This window comes from Pleurodeles waltl, chromosome 1_2, assembly GCF_031143425.1.
Source record: "Pleurodeles waltl isolate 20211129_DDA chromosome 1_2, aPleWal1.hap1.20221129, whole genome shotgun sequence".
Taxonomy (NCBI): Eukaryota; Metazoa; Chordata; class Amphibia; order Caudata; family Salamandridae; genus Pleurodeles; species Pleurodeles waltl.
Window position 1 is genome coordinate 1,315,989,567 of NC_090437.1, and position 15,190 is coordinate 1,316,004,756.

The window sequence follows — 15,190 nt, forward strand, 5'->3', positions numbered from 1 at the left end:
CTGTGTTGTAACGCCTATGAGAAAACCATGTGTATGCTACACCTACAAATGTGTATTTTCCACCCTGAAAAGGTAGAATTTTCAGGATTTTTCCTTAATCCTTCGGGCATACATTGGTACCTGGCAAAAGTGGATATAATTGTGTAATGGCCATTTCCCTCATGTGTCAAGGAAGTGCAAAGTTTTCTTAGCTTCACCAGTTTCTTTTCAGTGATTCAAAGCTATGTTTTCCCTAATCATGTGATTTATTTGCAAGGGAGGCACTTTTCAGTTGACTAGGGAAGCCTAAGTATTGTTTTAAAACTAAACTTAGAGACAATTTACATCTGCTCCCAGTTTGTATTACCCTGACCCAAAAGTGCCATCCATTATACAGGTAGATGTGTCACTTTTTTCAGTAAAAGATGGTATTTCTCAAAAGATCCTAACTCTGGACAAAAATATCTAGTTGCATTCTCCTCTAAACAGCTCACCTCAGCTGAAGCTAAATACAACACTTTTGTCTCCCTCTCTGTTAAACTGTAGAACCTTCCCAATTCCCACCATGTCACTGATGGAGCCAGGAGTTCATGTGGCATGGGTGTGCAAAGGAAGATGGCAGACCCTGCTGGTACTGCTGTAATCAAAGACTGGTGGCCTGAGAAAGGCGTGTGGAGTGGGCTCACTTAGACTAACAGGAGCGATTCCCTTGGCAAGAAGACTAGGCTGAGCAGCCACTGGGTTCCTGGCCCTGACTGCGAGGCAAGAAACTACTCTCAATGCGGTAATATGGAGAAAAGAGGGGGTACCTGCTCAAAATAGATTGATGGAGCTGCTTTGGCTGAAGTCGCCCTGAGGGGAAATGGCACTTTGCCTTGAAGTGTAGATGTCCCTTACTCCAGGCCTGAGCAGTTTGTCAGCTGCAGTAGAGCTATGAAGATCAATGGACTGGAGATAAGTGAAGGTCCAATGTTGGCGAGAACAGTGTTGAAGGAGACACCATCACTCACCTGTTCCTCCCATATATTGACTATTAGTATTCTGAACTTCCTAGATAAGCAACAGGGCACACCTACGCGAGGCGCAGAGACCAAATTAGAGGGGATTCCATTGCAGGAGCAGTGATTTCCATTGTGGCAGTCCTGAGCAAGTGAATGAACCGGGGAATAACCCCCTTCACTGATATTGTGGGCTGGCCAGAAGGTTCTTGTGGTGAACCACCTCTTTTAGCTTGGTTTTCAAAGAGTTACATCAGGGCATCCAGAAAGATCTGAATAAGAGGGAAAGGATCGGCACTGGAAGAGGCAGGTGACAAAAGAGAAGAGGAGCTGGAAGTCCTAAAACAGCAGCTCATCAACCTACAAGAACAGAATATTATTCTGCAGGATCATGTTGTAGACCTGGAAAATTGCTTCTGTCTGAAATTTAAAGGCCTAATTACGAACTTGGCGGTCTTTTGGCAAGACTGCAGCGGTGGCGGCTGCCAAAAGACCGCCATGATGGCAGTAATCCGACTGCCGTATTATGACTCACACTGTGAAGACAGCCAAAAAACAGCCAAAATTCAGAAACTGCCAGGACACTAGAGGACGGAAAAGAGGCGCTCCCAGCACCACCAGCCCAAGAAAAATCCACCCATCAGATTAGGAGCGACAAAACCCCACAGTGGTTCTTCCATGGTGGAAAACAATTGGTGGTGCGAACCGCAGCGGTCCCAACTAACTTCAGTCAGAACAGCACCCCATATTGGATAGTTTGAATAACCCACACCTAACACACATCCACACACCCGAAACACCTACTCAGTGCACTATATAACACACACCTACACAACCCGCAATCCTTTGCATCCAGAATGCCATATACATACCACAAGAAATGTAAAGAGAAGAATCCGTACTTCTATGTTATAGGCACACCTACACATATCACTCAGCACACACCCTACATCAGCACAACTATCACTCTATACACATCACTAGCACACACAATCCGCAGCTACCGTCTCCAAATCAAATTGCAGCACCAACACCTCACCAATTACCTAACACGGCACCCTTACACTCACAACACCCCCACACACCGTCTACACAACCACTACCATGTCCCCACAAAAACACCCATGTTTTACTGATGACAAGTTGAGGGTCATGGTGGATGAAATTGTCAGGGTAGAGCCACACATGTTCGGAGCACAGGTCCAACAAACATCTATTGCCAGGAAAATTGAGTTGTGGCAAAGGACAGTCAACGGGATCGATTTTGTAGGCAGTCATCCACGCTCCTGGGAGAACATCGGGAAGAGGTGAAAGGACCTACTGGGAAAGGTGCGTTCTATGGAATCTAGGCACCAGATATACGTGCAGAAGACTGGCGGTGGGCCTCCACCTCCTTCCCCACAGTTCACATCTTGGGAGGAGAAGGTCTTGGACATCCTGCATCCTGAGGGCCTGACTGGAATACCTGGGGGACTGGAGTATGGTAAGTACCCACAACATTAATGTCACTCAATTGACTAGTCCTGCATGCTTTCTCACCACCCCAATCCTCTCTAAGTAACTAATCTAGCCACTACACCTCTTACATAATCACCTAATGCCCCTCGCTTGCATGCCACCTTTCCACTCAGCCCAACTGCCCTCACAAGCCCTTGGAGATGGCACGTTAACCAAAGGCTGATCAGATCACTACGACTCCCAGAATGCACCAACCTATCATTTTGAAAACCTGGATATTGCACATCACATCATGTTTTGCATGTATAACCAAAGTAGAGGCTACACCAACTATATGGTTCTAGTGAGGACCAGCACATGGCAATGACAGCAATGCAAGGGCACACCCACCACAGCAACCAAAGCAAAACACAGCTACAGCTCAGTGACCATTCCCAATGCCAACAGATCACAGATATCAATCCAGAAATAGCCAGACGTGGTTTGGAAAGGAAGAAGGCAGAGTCGATGCACATGCACAACACATACTTACAGGACAATTACCCCTGCATACTCCCATACTGTGTTCCCACAAGGACATCATTGTGCAGCTATAATGTGTGACATCTGGCAAGCCTGTCTCTACACTAGGTAACGTAGCCGAACAGTCTTGTCACATATCAGACATCATCAGATTGCATCTGCACTAACATTTGAACGCAATTAGTATGACTGCTCCCAATAAGGATTAAGGGAAACAGGTCACAGACTCATATCTACAACTAAGGTATGCTGTGCAGCAGCTATCAGTGTCATTGCAGGGAATCATGTCAAGCCACTGTCTGCATCTCACACCAAAGCAACTAAACACATTTCCTAACTTGAAGTCTGTGTCTCACTCTCTCCACAGGTAACCTTGCCATTGCCACCATGGAGAAGATAACTGAGACTGTCAGTCCCCCTCAGGATGAAGGCCCCAGTGAGGACAACACCCTGGGATGTCTGGACACTGAAAAACAACTTGGCCCATCTGGGACACCTGGTCAGTCAACGACTCTCAGCCTCACTCTGCCCACATCAACACCTCCCAACACTGTTGCACCAACTTCACAGGCAACCATTCACCCCCAAACCTGTGTCCAAAGAACTGTTCAATCTATTGTGTGCCCCGCAGTACAGGTACCTGAGTCTAACCTTGCCACCCCTGACAATGATGGACCTGCAACCACTCGGATTGGGCAAACTGCAATGGGGTAGGAAAGTACCATCTTACCTGGCATGTTACCCCTATTTTTACATGTGTGTCAGTTTGTTTTTGCCTGTCTCACTGGGATCCTGCTAGCCAGGACCCCAGTGCTCATAGTTTGTGGCCTGAATGTGTTCCATATGTGGTGCCTAACTGTGTCACTGAGGCTCTGCTAACCAGAACCTCAGTGCTTATGCTCTCTCTGCTTTTACAATTGTCACTGCAGGCTAGTGACCATTTTTACCAAATCTGATTGGCACACTGGAACACCCTTATAATTCCCTAGTATATGGTACCTAGGTACCCAGGGTATTGGGGTTCTAGGAGATCCCTATGGGCTGCAGCATTTCTTTTGCCACCCAGAGGGAGCTCAGACCAATAGTACACAGGACTGTCACTGCAGCCTGAGTGAAATAACGTCCACGTTATTTCACAGCCATTTTACACTGCTCTTAAGTAACTTATAAGTCACCTATATGTCTAACCCTCACTTAGTGAAGGTTAGGTGCAAAGTTACTAAGTGTGAGGGCACCCTGGCACTAGCCAAGGTGCCCCCACATTGTTCAGGGCAATTTCCCCGGACTTTGTGAGTGCGGGGACACCATTACACGCGTACACTACATATAGGTCAATACCTATACTTAGCTTCACAATGGTAACTCCGAATATGGGCATGTAACATGTCTACGATCATGGAATTGTCCCCCCATGCCAAATCTGGTACTGGGGTGCCAATCCCATGCATCCCATGAACTCCAGCATGGACTCAGGGTACTGCCATACTAGCTCTCTGGGGTTTTCACTGCAGCTACCGCTGCTGCCAACCCACAGACAGGCTTCTGCCCTCCTGGGGTCTGGGCAGGCCAGTCCCAGGAAGACAGAACAAAGGATTTCCTCTGAGAGAGGGTGTTATACCCTCTCCCTTTGGAAATAGGCTCCCCCAGCCTCTGGTAATGATTTGTAGGGCACAGATGGTGCCCTTCTTGCATAAGCCAGTCTACACTGGTTCAGGGATTCCCCCAGCCCCTGCTCTGGCGTGAAATTGGACAAAGGAAAGGGGAGTGACCACTCCCCTGTCCATCACCACCCCTGGGGTGGAGCCCAAAGCTCCTCCAGTGTGTCCCAGAACTCTGCCGTCTTGAATGCAGAGGTGTGAGGGCACAATGGAGGCCTCTGAGTGGCTAGTGCCAGCAGGTGATGTCAGAGATCCCTCCTGATAGTTGCTTACCTGGTTAGGTGGCCAATCCTCCTCTGAGGGCTATTTAGGGTCTCTCCTGTGTGTTTCTCTTCAGATAACGAATGCAAGAGCTCACCAGAGTTCCTCTGCATCTCCCTCTACGACTTCTGCCAAGGATCGACCGATGACTGCTCGAGGACGCCTGCAAAACCGTAACAAAGTAGCAAGGCGACTACCAGAAACATTGTAGCGCCTAATCCTGCTTTCTCGACTGTTTCCTGGTGGTGCATGCTCTGAGGGCTGTCTGCCTTCACCCTGCACTGGAAGCCAAGAAGAAATCTCCTGTGGGTCGACGGAATCTTCCCCCTGCTAACGTAGCCACCAAACTTCTGCATCACTGGTCCTCTGGGTCCCGTCTCATCTTGACAAGCATGGTCCCTGGAACACAGGAGCTGGATCCAAGTGACCCCGACAGTCCATTGGTCCTTCTGTCTAAATTTGGTGGAGGTAAGTCCTTGCCTCCCCACGCCAGACAGTAATCCTATGCACTGCATGATCTGCAGCTGCTAGGGCTTCTGTGCACTTTTGCAAGGAATCCTTTGTGCACAGCATAGCCCAGGTCCCCAGCACTCCGTCCTGCATTGCTCAACTCAATGAGTTGACCACCGGCTCCGTGGGACCCTCCTTTGTAGTGTTGAGACGACCGCCAATGTCAGATTTCTGGAACGCCTGTTCAGATGCTTCTTCGGGTGCTGCCTGCTTCTGCGTGGGCTCTGTACTGCTGAGTGCCCCCTCTGTCTCCTCCTCCAAGGGGCGACCTCCTGGTCCTTTCTGGGTCCGGGCAGCACCCATTTTCTTCAACCGCGACCTTTGCAGCTAGCAAGGCTTGTTTGCGGTCTCTCTACATGAAAACAACTCTGCATCCTCCAGCATGCCGTGGGACATCTTCTGTGCAAAGGAGAAGTTCCTGGCATGTTCTGTTGTTGCAGAACCTTCAGCTTCTTCCACCCAGAGGCACCTCCATCCGGGGTTTAGTGGGCAGGAGGCCGGGAAGTGGAGGTTGCTCCACCTCCACCGCCACGCCAACAGAACACCGCCCAGCGAATCACGTCCTGTGATTCGCCGTGGCCGTGTTCTGTTGACAGTGTGGTGTCAGCGGAGCTGCCCCCATGGCTCCCGTCCCCTCCCGGAGGATCGTCGGACCAGGTAAGTCGATCGTCCGTGAGGGGGGTGGGGTGTTGTGTGCGTGCGTGGGGGTGTGCGTGTGTGTATGTAGAGGGGGGTGTGAGTGCGTGTATGCTTGCGGGGGTGTTGTGTGTTTGGGAATGAGTGTGTGTATGTCTGTAGGTATGTCTGTATGGATGTGTGTGTGTATGTTTGAATGTGGGTGTGCGTGTCTGACTGTGTGTGTGGGTGTTGGCATGTATGTCGGTGTGCGTGTATGTGTGTTGGTGGTGCCTGCGTGCGTGTCGTGTGTGTATGAGTGTAGTTATGTTGGGAGTCGGGGTGGGGAGGGGGGTCCTGCCACCTTTGGGGAGTGGCAGGGGTGGTGGGGGGGGTAGGGGAGGGAGTTGAGGTGGGGGTGGGAGGTGGGGGAGACCCCTATCAGTGCCAGGGAAGGAATTCTCTGGCACTGATAGTGCTTACCGCCATGGATTTCATGGCGGTTCCAACCGCAGGAAATCCACGGCGGTAAGCCGGGTCGAAATACCGCCGGTGGTATAGTGACGGCCGCCGGGCCTCCAGCCCGGCAGGTGGAACGGAGAAGCGGCGGATGGCCATGGCGGTAAACGCCATGGTCATAATACACAAAAAAAGACCGCCAGCCTGTTGGCGGTCTTACCGCCGCTTCTCCGCCTTCTGCCAGGGTCATAATGACCCCCCTGGTCTCCCACTCCTTCTGAAATGTTTACAGACCATTCAATCCCATCTTGTCATGCCTGTACCCTTAAAAATAAAATCTCATCAACTGCTGCACTTTTAGTTTCATTATGTTCTGGAGCAAACTGGTACATTTTTAGATACCACTTTGGTCTTATTTCTTTCAGTATCTATGCAAAAAATGACTGCAGTAGTACAGGCAGTAGATGGACAAGAATTATCTTGCAGTACTATTTAATGGCAAGCAAGACCAGCATGAACAATGAGTCCAAAATGACAGGAAGACAATGGCATTTTGATCATATTCACGCTTCTCAGTGTGGGACTATTTTGGTTTTGCCATGGGTATTCTTGAATAATCCTACAATTGACAGGAAGCACTTACTATCGCCTTGAATTCACCTCATTCTTTGCAGACCTGCTTTTGTAAATTTCCCAGGGTTGAGTATCCCATATATATGGGCAGGGGTAACTTAAGAATTTGAAAAACTAAATACCAGCCTTTATCAAAAGTACACTCACGTGTTTGATATAGTCTAATTGAGTACAATTTCTCCTAGAGAATTTGATTGCCATATAAACGTACAACTAGGTACAACTTTACCTAGTAGTCACAACTATCCTCTTGGTGAAAAAGAAACTAAACATCTCAGATCTCATCTCCTATGTTTTTCTATGCCTAAAATGGGAGAGGAATTGAGAACTAGTATTGATAATAGAGCTGTGAACAAAGTAATTGTAAAATATGGCTACCTGCTGCCTTTAATTTCAGTCTTGTTGGATCAGATGAAGAGTGCAACCATTTAACTGGATCTTCATGGGGCCCATCCTCATTACAGTCTGGGACTAAAATAAGTAGACAGCTGCATTTCCTATGAAATTCGGGATCTACTAGTATTGCATTATACGATTTGGACTCTGTAATGCTCCAGCTGCCTTCCAGTTGTTTTATGAATGAGGTATTTTTCAAGTCTATACTGAAAACATTTTGATCTTTTTCAAAACTAAACAAGAGCATGTGTTAGCTGTGTTGTAACGCCTATGAGAAAACCATGTGTATGCTACACCTACAAATGTGTATTTTCCACCCTGAAAAGGTAGAATTTTCAGGATTTTTCCTTAATCCTTCGGGCATACATTGGTACCTGGCAAAAGTGGATATAATTGTGTAATGGCCATTTCCCTCATGTGTCAAGGAAGTGCAAAGTTTTCTTAGCTTCACCAGTTTCTTTTCAGTGATTCAAAGCTATGTTTTCCCTAATCATGTGATTTATTTGCAAGGGAGGCACTTTTCAGTTGACTAGGGAAGCCTAAGTATTGTTTTAAAACTAAACTTAGAGACAATTTACATCTGCTCCCAGTTTGTATTACCCTGACCCAAAAGTGCCATCCATTATACAGGTAGATGTGTCACTTTTTTCAGTAAAAGATGGTATTTCTCAAAAGATCCTAACTCTGGACAAAAATATCTAGTTGCATTCTCCTCTAAACAGCTCACCTCAGCTGAAGCTAAATACAACACTTTTGTCTCCCTCTCTGTTAAACTGTAGAACCTTCCCAATTCCCACCATGTCACTGATGGAGCCAGGAGTTCATGTGGCATGGGTGTGCAAAGGAAGATGGCAGACCCTGCTGGTACTGCTGTAATCAAAGACTGGTGGCCTGAGAAAGGCGTGTGGAGTGGGCTCACTTAGACTAACAGGAGCGATTCCCTTGGCAAGAAGACTAGGCTGAGCAGCCACTGGGTTCCTGGCCCTGACTGCGAGGCAAGAAACTACTCTCAATGAGGTAATATGGAGAAAAGAGGGGGTACCTGCTCAAAATAGATTGATGGAGCTGCTTTGGCTGAAGTCGCCCTGAGGGGAAATGGCACTGTGCCTTGAAGTGTAGATGTCCCTTACTCCAGGCCTGAGCAGTTTGTCAGCTGCAGTAGAGCTATGAAGATCAATGGACTGGAGATAAGTGAAGGTCCAATGTTGGCGAGAACAGTGTTGAAGGAGACACCATCACTCACCTGTTCCTCCCATATATTGACTATTAGTATTCTGAACTTCCTAGATAAGCAACAGGGCACACCTACGCGAGGCGCAGAGACCAAATTAGAGGGGATTCCATTGCAGGAGCAGTGATTTCCATTGTGGCAGTCCTGAGCAAGTGAATGAACCGGGGAATAACCCCCTTCACTGATATTGTGGGCTGGCCAGAAGGTTCTTGTGGTGAACCACCTCTTTTAGCTTGGTTTTCAAAGAGTTACATCAGGGCATCCAGAAAGATCTGAATAAGAGGGAAAGGATCGGCACTGGAAGAGGCAGGTGACAAAAGAGAAGAGGAGCTGGAAGTCCTAAAACAGCAGCTCATCAACCTACAAGAACAGAATATTATTCTGCAGGATCATGTTGTAGACCTGGAAAATTGCTTCTGTCTGAAATTTAAAGGCCTAATTACGAACTTGGCGGTCTTTTGGCAAGACTGCAGCGGTGGCGGCTGCCAAAAGACCGCCATGATGGCAGTAATCCGACTGCCGTATTATGACTCACACTGTGAAGACAGCCAAAAAACAGCCAAAATTCAGAAACTGCCAGGACACTAGAGGACGGAAAAGAGGCGCTCCCAGCACCACCAGCCCAAGAAAAATCCACCCATCAGATTAGGAGCGACAAAACCCCACAGTGGTTCTTCCATGGTGGAAAACAATTGGTGGTGCGAACCGCAGCGGTCCCAACTAACTTCAGTCAGAACAGCACCCCATATTGGATAGTTTGAATAACCCACACCTAACACACATCCACACACCCGAAACACCTACTCAGTGCACTATATAACACACACCTACACAACCTGCAATCCTTTGCATCCAGAATGCCATATACATACCACAAGAAATGTAAAGAGAAGAATCCGTACTTCTATGTTATAGGCACACCTACACATATCACTCAGCACACACCCTACATCAGCACAACTATCACTCTATACACATCACTAGCACACACAATCCGCAGCTACCGTCTCCAAATCAAATTGCAGCACCAACACCTCACCAATTACCTAACACGGCACCCTTACACTCACAACACCCCCACACACCGTCTACACAACCACTACCATGTCCCCACAAAAACACCCATGTTTTACTGATGACAAGTTGAGGGTCATGGTGGATGAAATTGTCAGGGTAGAGCCACACATGTTCGGAGCACAGGTCCAACAAACATCTATTGCCAGGAAAATTGAGTTGTGGCAAAGGACAGTCAACGGGATCGATTTTGTAGGCAGTCATCCACGCTCCTGGGAGAACATCGGGAAGAGGTGAAAGGACCTACTGGGAAAGGTGCGTTCTATGGAATCTAGGCACCAGATATACGTGCAGAAGACTGGCGGTGGGCCTCCACCTCCTTCCCCACAGTTCACATCTTGGGAGGAGAAGGTCTTGGACATCCTGCATCCTGAGGGCCTGACTGGAATACCTGGGGGACTGGAGTATGGTAAGTACCCACAACATTAATGTCACTCAATTGACTAGTCCTGCATGCTTTCTCACCACCCCAATCCTCCCTAAGTAACTAATCTAGCCACTACACCTCTTACATAATCACCTAATGCCCCTCGCTTGCATGCCACCTTTCCACTCAGCCCAACTGCCCTCACAAGCCCTTGGAGATGGCACGTTAACCAAAGGCTGATCAGATCACTACGACTCCCAGAATGCACCAACCTATCATTTTGAAAACCTGGATATTGCACATCACATCATGTTTTGCATGTATAACCAAAGTAGAGGCTACACCAACTAGATGGTTCTAGTGAGGACCAGCACATGGCAATGACAGCAATGCAAGGGCACACCCACCACAGCAACCAAAGCAAAACACAGCTACAGCTCAGTGACCATTCCCAATGCCAACAGATCACAGATATCAATCCAGAAATAGCCAGACGTGGTTTGGAAAGGAAGAAGGCAGAGTCGATGCACATGCACAACACATACTTACAGGACAATTACCCCTGCATACTCCCATACTGTGTTCCCACAAGGACATCATTGTGCAGCTATAATGTGTGACATCTGGCAAGCCTGTCTCTACACTAGGTAACGTTGCCGAACAGTCTTGTCACATATCAGACATCATCAGATTGCATCTGCACTAACATTTGAACGCAATTAGTATGACTGCTCCCAATAAGGATTAAGGGAAACAGGTCACAGACTCATATCTACAACTAAGGTATGCTGTGCAGCAGCTATCAGTGTCATTGCAGGGAATCATGTCAAGCCACTGTCTGCATCTCACACCAAAGCAACTAAACACATTTCCTAACTTGAAGTCTGTGTCTCACTCTCTCCACAGGTAACCTTGCCATTGCCACCATGGAGAAGATAACTGAGACTGTCAGTCCCCCTCAGGATGAAGGCCCCAGTGAGGACAACACCCTGGGATGTCTGGACACTGAAGAACAACTTGGCCCATCTGGGACACCTGGTCAGTCAACGACTCTCAGCCTCACTCTGCCCACATCAACACCTCCCAACACTGTTGCACCAACTTCACAGGCAACCATTCACCCCCAAACCTGTGTCCAAAGAACTGTTCAATCTATTGTGTGCCCCGCAGTACAGGTACCTGAGTCTAACCTTGCCACCCCTGACAATGATGGGCCTGCAACCACTCGGATTGGGCAAACTGCAATGGGGTAGGAAAGTACCATCTTACCTGGCATGTTACCCCTATTTTTACATGTGTGTCAGTTTGTTTTTGCCTGTCTCCCTGGGATCCTGCTAGCCAGGACCCCAGTGCTCATAGTTTGTGGCCTGAATGTGTTCCATATGTGGTGCCTAACTGTGTCACTGAGGCTCTGCTAACCAGAACCTCAGTGCTTATGCTCTCTCTGCTTTTACAATTGTCACTGCAGGCTAGTGACCATTTTTACCAAATCTGATTGGCACACTGGAACACCCTTATAATTCCCTAGTATATGGTACCTAGGTACCCAGGGTATTGGGGTTCTAGGAGATCCCTATGGGCTGCAGCATTTCTTTTGCCACCCAGAGGGAGCTCAGACCAATAGTACACAGGACTGTCACTGCAGACTGAGTGAAATAACGTCCACGTTATTTCACAGCCATTTTACACTGCTCTTAAGTAACTTATAAGTCACCTATATGTCTAACCCTCACTTAGTGAAGGTTAGGTGCAAAGTTACTAAGTGTGAGGGCACCCTGGCACTAGCCAAGGTGCCCCCACATTGTTCAGGGCAATTTCCCCGGACTTTGTGAGTGCGGGGACACCATTACACGCGTACACTACATATAGGTCAATACCTATACTTAGCTTCACAATGGTAACTCCGAATATGGGCATGTAACATGTCTACGATCATGGAATTGTCCCCCCATGCCAAATCTGGTACTGGGGTGCCAATCCCATGCATCCCATGAACTCCAGCATGGACTCAGGGTACTGCCATACTAGCTCTCTGGGGTTTTCACTGCAGCTACCGCTGCTGCCAACCCACAGACAGGCTTCTGCCCTCCTGGGGTCTGGGCAGGCCAGTCCCAGGAAGACAGAACAAAGGATTTCCTCTGAGAGAGGGTGTTATACCCTCTCCCTTTGGAAATAGGCTCCCCCAGCCTCTGGTAATGATTTGTAGGGCACCGATGGTGCCCTTCTTGCATAAGCCAGTCTACACTGGTTCAGGGATTCCCCCAGCCCCTGCTCTGGCGTGAAATTGGACAAAGGAAAGGGGAGTGACCACTCCCCTGTCCATCACCACCCCTGGGGTGGAGCCCAAAGCTCCTCCAGTGTGTCCCAGAACTCTGCCGTCTTGAATGCAGAGGTGTGAGGGCACAATGGAGGCCTCTGAGTGGCTAGTGCCAGCAGGTGATGTCAGAGATCCCTCCTGATAGTTGCTTACCTGGTTAGGTGGCCAATCCTCCTCTGAGGGCTATTTAGGGTCTCTCCTGTGTGTTTCTCTTCAGATAACGAATGCAAGAGCTCACCAGAGTTCCTCTGCATCTCCCTCTACGACTTCTGCCAAGGATCGACCGATGACTGCTCGAGGACGCCTGCAAAACCGCAACAAAGTAGCAAGGCGACTACCAGAAACATTGTAGCGCCTAATCCTGCTTTCTCGACTGTTTCCTGGTGGTGCATGCTCTGAGGGCTGTCTGCCTTCACCCTGCACTGGAAGCCAAGAAGAAATCTCCTGTGGGTCGACGGAATCTTCCCCCTGCTAACGTAGCCACCAAACTTCTGCATCACTGGTCCTCTGGGTCCCGTCTCATCTTGACAAGCATGGTCCCTGGAACACAGGAGCTGGATCCAAGTGACCCCGACAGTCCATTGGTCCTTCTGTCTAAATTTGGTGGAGGTAAGTCCTTGCCTCCCCACGCCAGACAGTAATCCTATGCACTGCATGATCTGCAGCTGCTAGGGCTTCTGTGCACTTTTGCAAGGAATCCTTTGTGCACAGCATAGCCCAGGTCCCCAGCACTCCGTCCTGCATTGCTCAACTCAATGAGTTGACCACCGGCTCCGTGGGACCCTCCTTTGTAGTGTTGAGACGACCGCCAATGTCAGATTTCTGGAACGCCTGTTCAGATGCTTCTTCGGGTGCTGCCTGCTTCTGCGTGGGCTCTGTACTGCTGAGTGCCCCCTCTGTCTCCTCCTCCAAGGGGCGACCTCCTGGTCCTTTCTGGGTCCGGGCAGCACCCATTTTCTTCAACCGCGACCTTTGCAGCTAGCAAGGCTTGTTTGCGGTCTCTCTACATGAAAACAACTCTGCATCCTCCAGCATGCCGTGGGACATCTTCTGTGCAAAGGAGAAGTTCCTGGCATGTTCTGTTGTTGCAGAACCTTCAGCTTCTTCCACCCGGAGGCACCTCCATCCGGGGTTTAGTGGGCTCCTGCCCCCCCCCCCCCCCCGGACACTTTCGTGACTCCACTTCCTTTACAGGTCCTCAGGTCCAGGAATCCGTCTTCAGTGCTTTGCAGTCAGTTGTGGTCTTTGCAGAATCTCCTATCACGACTTTAGTGTGTTTCTGGGGAAGTAGGGTCACTTTACTCCTACTTTTCAGGGTCTTGGGGTGGGGTATCTTGGACACCCTTAGTGTTTTCTTACACTCCCAGTGACCCTCTACACACTGCACTAGGCCTGGGGGTCCCTAAGTGGTTCGCATTCCACTTTCTTAGTATATGGTTTGTGTTGCCCCTAGGCCTATTGCATCCTATTATATTCTACAGTGTTTGCACTACTTTTCTAACTGTTTACTTACCTGATTTTGGTTTGTGTGTATATTTTGTGTATTTTACTTACCTCCTAAGGGAGTATATCCTCTGAGATATTTCTGACACATTGTCACTAAAATAAAGTACCTTTATTTTTAGTAACTCTGAGTATTGTGATTCTTATGATATAGTGCTATATGATATAAGTGGTATAGGAGGAGCTTTGCATGTCTCCTAGTTCAGCCTAAGCTGCTCTGCTATAGCTACCTCTATCAGCCTAAGCTGCTAGAACACTAGAACTAGAACACTACTAATATGGGATAACTGGACCTGGTACAAGGTGTAAGTACCATCAGGTACCCACTATAAGCCAGGCCAGCATCCTACACAGGGGCACAGGCACGTGGGGCTAGTGTGTGTGGGAGGGATGCTGTGGGCCAGAGGATGGGCCGCAAAGGGACTCAACTGACCAGGAAACCATCTCCCAAGTCTTGGGAGCTTACCAAAGTTCCCAAGACAGGATGGGCCAAATCATCACCATGTTGGGGGAAAATCAAAGTCTGCAGAGTGAACGCCACCAGGAAGTCATGCAGCAATGGCAGGCCAAAATGCACACATGGCTACCATTTCAGGGGTGCTGAGGGACATCAACATCTCCCTGATTACCTTCTCCACACAACAGCAGGCCCCTTCCACCAGCAATGTTCCATCTGCCCCTTCTACATCTGCGGCAGCTAGAAGATTGGAGGCCCTGCTAGGGGAAGGCCATGCCTCATCCACCCCTCCCTCTCTAGTTGAAGAACCCCCCGCAAACGTGGACGTCCATCCAAGCACAATAGATCACAGTTGAACACAGCAACTGTGTATGTGTCCTTTACAATCCATGTACAATATCCATGCTTGCCAACTGTGGTCTGGTCATGCCCCACTGTATCGAACAGCCAGTGTAATGCTCATCATACGGAGGATCCCTCAGCAGGAGAAACAGTACTACAGAAATGTTAGAGGACAAATGTGTAAGAGATTGTAATCTAGGTATACACTATTGAATAGTCTGTATTGGATTCAGGAAACAGCATGACCGAGAGTACCATATGGATATAAGCTATGGTGTAACAAAAAGAACATACACAGGTTACACAAGTCAGGCACATGGTTAACTATCTACATAGCTGGGGCACACAGATAGGTCCACTGTATCATCACGTATAGGCTCTTCACATACCCATACCATAGCTACTGAATC